This window comes from Zea mays, chromosome 10, assembly GCF_902167145.1.
Source record: "Zea mays cultivar B73 chromosome 10, Zm-B73-REFERENCE-NAM-5.0, whole genome shotgun sequence".
In the NCBI taxonomy this organism is placed as follows: domain Eukaryota; kingdom Viridiplantae; phylum Streptophyta; class Magnoliopsida; order Poales; family Poaceae; genus Zea; species Zea mays.
Window position 1 is genome coordinate 93,588,140 of NC_050105.1, and position 7,354 is coordinate 93,595,493.

A 7,354-nucleotide genomic window follows, 5' to 3' on the forward strand; every position below is an offset into this window, starting at 1 on the left:
GTGCTACTTAGGTTCACAAGCTCTTGAAACTCGAAAAATAGATGTTATAATTTGGTTGGCCCATTTAAAATCAGGTTTAATCAAATTGGCGCTGGGGGCGTACTAATGGAAGTGTGGGACCCAAGTGATGCAGCATGCCATGTTCGGATGACTCCAACGTGGCACGCCACGTCAGTATCCTGGATTCGAGAGTTTGAGGACGTAAGTGACATAACGTGACAAGTTCGAAGACCACTAATGTATTTTACTTTTTTTAAATCATTTTGTTGCACATTGTCAATATATTAAATAATGATTATCCATATTAGATCTAATGTCTCTTGTTGCCCTATGTATTTTGCAAAAACACCATCTAAGCAGAGTAAAAATGGTGGATGGTAATAGTGAAAGGTGGTCTTTACAAAATATAGAGCACAACCAGAAAATGTTAGATTTGGATGGATGACCATGATTTAATGTGTCATGTGCATCAAAGTATTATTTTACTCTATTATGACCCTAAAGAATGTGTCCACACCCTTTATGCCCCCATCGTGCCCCCGCCTTTGTCCCTCTCCCACGCTCGCGCATGAAAACAGCCACCCACGCCTACGGATCTCGCCTGCGCTAGTGCATGCACCCAGCACCTGCCATTGTCTCGTTCCCTCAACCATGCATGGACCAGCCCCCAGAGCCGACGTCGTAGGAGGCCACGACGGCGCGCTCGCGCCGGGCCCTAGATCGGTGGACACAAGTCGTTTCCGTTTGCTTGGAACTCTCCACTGCTTCGCCACTCGCCAAGGCCGTGGCAGGAGCAGAGGCGGTGTGCTCGATCCGCATGTGACAAATTATGGATAGCTGGGGGAACCCCACCATCGAGGTCGACCTCGTAGCCGGGGACAGAAAATCCACCTGTGTGTCGTCACGAGCACCCAAACTCTAACCCCCTCTACTCCTAGTCGCCCCCATTCTCGACACCGTATCAGGGGAAGGAGCACCGCCATTGGTACACTGTGCTCAACGGGGCATCCACAAGTATCTACGAGGCAGGCGTTCACGAGGATCTATGAGGGCTTGTTCGGTTGTAAGAGATTTGTTGGGGACTTGTTCTCAAATGCTATGAGTTAAGAACAAGGCAACACAAAAAATGTTAAACGTTAAAGTCCTTCGTCCTTCGAAGCATTATTTCCCTTGAGGATATAATGATTTCCGGACGAAGGTTATGAAGGACATACCTTCATAAACACAACATATAATAATGAAGAAGAAGACATATGAAATGTAAAGGATAACGTAAACAATTATATATTATTATTAACTCATTTCTATATTATTACTATGGAAAAATAGAAATGATATCAAATTACAAATGTACCTTCGGCTTAAAAGAAGGTAATAGTACAAGCGTGACGCAAAAGCAAATGCCAAGTCAGCGTGAATAGTACGGGGGCACTGTTCACCTATTTATAGGCGTGGGACACAGCCCATGTAAAATTACACCCATGCCCTTTACATTTGGTAGTAATTCTATAGTAATCCACCAAGGTCTAAATAGCCTTTTCATCTTTAAGTCGGTTTTCTTTTCTGCTATCACGCCGAAGCTTTCCTGCTCACACCTTCGGCGCTGTGTCAACCTTCGTATTCTTTGGGCTTCTCCCACTGTGGTACTGATTTGAATCCGAAGATACCTGTTCACACATTATACTCCAGAAACATCGTTAAATCATGTTTTTGAGGACCTTCGGAAGCCGAAGGCCCCCAACAGTAGCCCCTCGCAATATTGATTTGTTAGAATAATAAATTTAGATTGCGACATGGACGAAGGCCTTAAGCCGAAGGTCCGAAAAAACACCTTTCCTTTGCTAGAATAGCAACATTCACTGACAAGCGGGGTTTTCCAATTTTCAATGCACTGGGCGTATAAATAAGAGCATACCACGAGCTCACTTGGTACGCTTTCTTGCCATCTGCTCTTGCTTACTCAATTTTTAGCTCTTGCGCACCAACACTTGCTTGGCTTTTTAAGTTTTTAAGCTTCGTCTTTGAAAACAGTTTTTTTAGCATTTTCGAAGATGTCTGAAGATAAAGAGGCTGCTGTCGAGATGAAGTTGAGTCTCTCTGAAGAGAAAAACCTGGGGTTTCTTGTAGCAATGTCGAAGACCAATACAGAAAAGATCACCAAAGAGATTTTAGAAGGTTTATCTGAAGATACTGATGATAGCGACGGTTATGATGTGGATAGTGGTGGTGAAGACTCCGAAGATCGCCCTTGGCGACCAAGCCATGCGGTTTTCGGCAAATCAAGTATCAAAGAAAATCATCTTGTCAGTATGAGGGGAAGATATTTCCGGGACTTGTCTGTTGTGAGGGCCGACGAAGGAGAAAAGACTTGTCCGACTCCTGAGGAAAATGAAGTCGTAGTGTTCCGAAGCTTTTTGAAAGCTGGGCTACGATTTCCCCTGAGCAGCTTTGTCGTAGAGGTGCTGAAGATATTTGAAATCTACCTTCACCAACTTACCCCTGAAGCAATCATAAAGATGAATATCTTCGTGTGGGCCGTGAGAAGCCAAGGTCTGGAACCTGATGCGAAAAGTTTCTGCAACATACACGAATTGTTATACGAGACAAAACCCTGGGGTAAGGAACAATATCACAATAATTTCTGCTGCTACAGTTTCGTCTCTCGGTCCGGGTCAAGATGTCCCGTGCCAACCTTTCGGAAGAGATGGCCCGGCGACTGGATGACAGAATGGTTTTATGTGAAGAATGACCTTAAAACACGGGAAGATATTAAAGGTATAATTATGCGCCCTATTTGGCAAAGCTTCGGCCTACGGAGGCCGAAGGTTGAAATGAATGAAGCTGCCGAAGAATGCCAGAGAGCCTTCGGAGTTATTTGCTCTTTTATTGGAACGAGGGATTTGGTCCAAGAGCATATTGCCTTCACAGTATGGCCACTCGCGGAAAAATGGGAAATGCCGCAAGAGACCATAAAGGAGGCCGACGAAGGTGGACTTATCAGGCTGAAATATACTTTCAAGTTCGGAGATAAATTCGTTGAGCCAGATGATGACTGGCTAAAAAGCATTGAAAATGTAAGTGATGAACTACTTGGGGTTTATTCAAAGGCCGAAGATACTGCATTGTCGGCAGCCTTCGGAGGCCGGAAAAAGAAAAGACTCAACCGGGTATTTGATGCAATCGGGTTCGTCTACCCTGACTATCGTTATCCCATTCGAGGGCAGAAAAGAAAAGGCACAACTTCTGCGAAAGAAGAAGCTGCAGCTGCTCCTAGTGAGCCAGCACCGAAAAGAAAAAGAATAAAGGTCCTCACACATCGGCCACGCTATATTGAACCAGTCTCGGTGCCTGAGTTCACCGGAGAGACCTCTTCGGCCACTGAGGCTGAAGAGCCAACCTTGCTGCCAGAAGTCGCAGAACTGGTCGAAGCGCCAACAACAACAGAATTGGAGGAACCAAAGATTTTATTACCAGAAACCAAAGAGATGGCCGAAGCGCCATCGACAGAAAAGATGGAAGAAACAAAAGGATCAACTGAGGGATCAAAAATATCAGAAATTTTAAGTCCTTCAGTAGAAATTGAAGTAGCAAGAATTAAAAAGGGCCCAGCGGTGACTCCGAAAAGAAAAAGAATTGTCAATATGCTAGATGTTCTGGAGACAATTAAGTCCTCAAGCACAACTCCGAAGAAGACTGTTGAAACTTCCGAAGCGGAAACTAAAATTTTTTATACTAAAACTCCAAAGCAACAAGCTGAAGCTAAAGCTGGGCCTTCAGAGCCCACGAAGGTAAAATCCTTGGAAACCGAGGAAGAAAAAATGACGGAGCCAATTCTTGTTGAAGAAATCAGTGTTGTTGCCCCTGAAGCATCCCCCAAAGTCCTTGATTATATTATTCGACATGCTTCGGGGAAAAAGTTGTCTGAAAAAGAAAAGCAAGAGGCCCAGTTTTACGCCCAAAAACTGAAATATCCAAAGGGGGCGTTGATATTCAACGGCAGCGGAGAAGAAGACTTGTATTGTCTCCCTGACAGCAAGGAGATTTCTGTCTGTCGGGAGATGAGCAAGAGCTTCGGTTTCCCAACACTAGAAGACGGGCTCTCGGCATTGTCGAAAAACGAGCTGGCCGACAGCTTGGCATACAATAGCTTAAAGGTGCAAAAAATGAGGTCTTTGTATTTTTTCTTGAGACCAAAATTTTTCGTTTGCTTAAATTTATTGACACACACACATTTTTCTTTGCAGGGCCTTATACTTAGCAATGCCCTCAGGGCCCAGAAAGATGCCGAAGACGAAGGGTGTGTTATGGCCCTGAGCAACCTTCGTTCCGAAGTAATTGAACTAAGGAACGAAGGTCTCGAAAAAGATAAAATATTACATTCATTGATAAATAAAATAAAAGAAGATGAAGCTACTTTTAAAGGTCAAGCTGAGGCTCAGAAGCGTGAAATTGAAGATCTTCGAAAACAACTAGCCAGAGCTAAAGAGGAACGCATACTTGAAGAAACGAAGCGAGAACTTAGCGATCAATGGGCAAATCATTTAGAAGGAACTGTTGAAGAGCTTCGTTCGTCCAAGAAAAGATGCTATGACAAATCTATGGAGTGTGTTAAGAAAATGAAAGCTAGCTTCGCCAGCGTTGGCACATTCTCGAGCGAAGAAAACTTTACAAGAGGCAACCCTGAAGGTCCCATCGAATGGATTAATCACGAAGCTGAGGCCTTTGAGGAAATTTTAAATAGCCGCGGAGACATATGCGCTTTTTCGGGTGCCAGGGGGATTGCCACCATTTTGGAGAGAAAGGGTTGTGAGCATATAAAGATTTTAGCACAGTCCGAAGCTACTTTGTCCTTCGAAGATGCAAAAGATCCTTCAGCCGAAGCTAGCATGGTTGGTGGAAAAATTTTCACCGATGTCTGGGACAATGGTGGTCGAGAGATGGCCCGAGAAATTATCCAAAAAAGCGAAAAGGGCATCCATGATGCTAGAAAAGTAGCAGAGGCTGCTGAGAAAACCGTAGAGCCCGAAGGGCAAATAGGTATTAACTAATGGTTTTTATTGTGTTATAATTTTTGATTTTAAACTTCGTTCGCAATTTGTAATAGCAATGTAGCCGTATCCTGTCCTCCCTCAGATCCTACTAAAGCGCCTCCAGGCCCTCAGCCGAAAGATGACGATGAAATTAAAAAGATGGCTGAAGCTATCATGGATCAAGTTGTCAATCAACTCTTGAACGAAGCTGCGGAAGTAGTACTTAGAGAAGACTAGGTGCTATTGTAAAAACATCTGAAATGTAATATGTGTAATATCTTGTATACTTGTTTTTTATGGCTCAATTCTTTACGATGCATGAAATTTACATACATACCGTTTTTGAGTCTTTGACGAAAAAACACCTTCCCTTCTTTTCATGCTTCGTGAAGAAGAATTTTCATTTATCACAACTATATCCAGAGTGTTCTGATGAAGAATATCCAAGCTTCGTGAAAATATTTTCCGAAGCTACACTCCGAAGATCAATATTGTATCTCCTTGTGACTTAGCATGATTTTCCCTTTTTCAAAGCATTCTTCCGAAGATCAATATTGTGTCCCCTTCTTGTATATGCAGCATGATGTATGATGCTTATGCTATGCGAAATGATATGATGATGTTATGCTATGTAAAATGGTATTTATTCCGAAGATACACGCATATCCCTGCAATAAAACATATAATCTTTTTAAATCAGCGTTGACTTTTCGCTGTAAGCCTCCCTTAGGAGCTTCTTCGCCTTTTACTTCAGCGGAATCAGCGTTTATTTTTCGCTGTAAGCCTCCCTTAGGAGCTTCTTCGCCTTTTACTTTCGGCGGTATTCGCGTTGACTTTTCGCGCTTCGCCTTTTACTTAGGCGGTATCAGCGTTTATTTTTCGCTGTAAGCTCTGCATTCCCTTTGGAACGACTTTTGAGCAGAAAACTTACATTGCGCTCCCTTTGGAACGACTTTTTGTAACTTCAGCAAACTTACTCTGCGTTCCTTAGAACGACTTTTTGTTGCTTCGAAAATTCATACCGTGCCTTTTAAAATAAATTTTTGATAATTCGAAGGTCCTCCTTGCTATCGCAAATCTTTAAGCTTCAACACCTTAAGCCTGTGGGGAAGATATGTTTTCCTTGTGGCAAACAATGAAACTATTACATGAGATTTAAAAAGTGTCCTTTATTACACAGAAAATAAAACTGAATGGAAAAGTCTATTATCAAGGTAGCATATTTGTCAATAAATGTGCTTCGACTCTGGCACAGTGCTATTGACTGTGCGAGCTTCGGACTGTTCTCTGAAGTCCCTTTGGTGTTGAGCATATTGGCCCCCTTCTGGCTGCTGGCCTTGTTGCAGCGGTGGTGGAGGCGGAGGCTGTTGCCAGGAAGCTTGAGGTTGACTCGCCGAAGCTACAGAAACTGCAGGGCGGTTGCCTACATATTCTGGGATATAAGGCGAATGATACGAAGCAGTGTGCATGATCTGCTTCGGCTGACCCTGTTGTGCTGCAACTTCGGCTATCTCCTTTTGCTTCTGGATGGTAACCTGGCACATCCTGGTGGTATGGCCCTTGTTTTCACCACAGAACAAGCAAAATGTTCTCCTTGGTTGATCTCCAAATCTTCCGCCGAAGCCCCTGGCGCCTCTGCCTCTTGGAGCTGGCGGCCGGAAGGAGCTTTGCTGTTGCCCCGAAGCCTGTGAAGAGCCCTGTGGCCTTTGCTGCTGACTCCCCTTATCATCATTTTGAGTAGAGTTGTGAATTGACCTGACGTGCCTCGGATAAAATCTTCCTCCGAAGCCCCTGGTCATTTCGGAAAACCTGAAAGCCTCCTCCCTTCTTTGACGAAAATCATTGTCGGCACGAATATACTCGTCCATCTTCTGGAGCAACTTCTCCAAAGTTTGAGGAGGCTTCCTAGCAAAGTACTGAGCTGAAGGTCCTGGCCGGAGTCCCTTGATCATGGCCTCAATGACAATTTCGTTGGGCACTGTTGGTGCCTGTGCCCTCAAACGCAAGAACCTCCGGACATACGCCTGAAGGTATTCTTCGTGGTCCTGGGTGTACTGGAATAGAGCTTGAGCAGTGACCGGCTTCGTCTGAAACCCTTGGAAGCTGGTTAACAACATGTCCTTCAGCTTTTGCCATGAAGTGATCGTTCCTGGTCGAAGGGAGGAATACCAGGTTTGAGCAACACTCCTGACAGCCATAACAAAAGATTTTGCCATGACTGCAGTATTGCCACCATACGAAGATACTGTTGCTTCGTAGCTCATCAAAAACTGCTTCGGGTCTGAATGGCCGTCGAATATGGGAAGCTGGGGTGGCTTGTAGGA